This window comes from Plecotus auritus (genome assembly GCF_963455305.1).
Source record: "Plecotus auritus genome assembly, chromosome: 6".
NCBI lineage: Eukaryota > Metazoa > Chordata > Mammalia > Chiroptera > Vespertilionidae > Plecotus > Plecotus auritus.
Window position 1 is genome coordinate 159,496,360 of NC_137773.1, and position 836 is coordinate 159,497,195.

General features: G+C 43.8%; 1 pseudogene across 1 annotated transcript; it reads right to left on the reverse strand.

Annotated features, from left to right (window-relative positions):
• Positions 1–283: 283 nt before the first annotated feature.
• Positions 284–635, reverse strand: LOC308252079 (large ribosomal subunit protein eL34-like; annotated as a pseudogene). The gene has a single exon. The product of its transcript is annotated as a large ribosomal subunit protein eL34-like (transcript).
• Positions 636–836: the final 201 nt, after the last annotated feature.

An 836-nucleotide genomic window follows, 5' to 3' on the forward strand; every position in this document is an offset into this window, starting at 1 on the left:
TTTAGTTTGGACCTATTACTTTAATATTGACCACGCTGCTGAAATCTCCAGTAGCTTTAACGTTTTAAAAAATGATTTTTAGAGAGAGAGGAAAGGAGAGAGAGAAAGAAACATCTATGAGAGAGAGAAACATTGATTGGCTGCCTCCTTGTGCCCTGCTGGGGATCAAACCTGCAACCCAGGCATGAGCCCTGAGCAGGAATTGAACCAGTGACCTCTTTATTTTTTAAATAAAAGAATAAGACTTTTGTTTTTATTAGTAAAAAAAGCTTCATTTTTAAATTTATTTAGCTTTCTGACTCTGTGCTTGTGCCTTTAACACTTTCACAACGATTTTCTGCTCCTCAATAAGGAAAGCACGCTTAATCCTGTCACGGACACATTCAGCACACGTGGATCCACCATAGGCCCTGCTGACGTGGTTTTTCATTTTAGACAACCACATTAGAAATTTAGGTCTCACAGCACGAACTCCGCGAGAGTCGGCCTGGGCACACACCACATGCAGATTTTGGTGCTTTCCCAACCTTGGTATAAAGGTAAACAATTCTATTACCAGGGGTTCGGGACAGTCTAGTTTTGTTAGAGGCTGTATTGTAGGACAGCCTCCGATGGTATATCAAACGCTGCACCATGGTGAATACCTAAACTGAAGTCACCGTCCCCGGAAGAGGACTGAACCAGTGACCTCTTGGTGTAAGGGACCATGCTCAACCAACTGAGCCACACCAGCCAGGACAGGCTTAGTGAGTTTTTGACAGGCAGCATTCAGAGGTGAAGAAGTGCCTTTTGGCCTCTTGAAATTTTCCCCAAGAATCTGGGCAGCACTGAGTCCA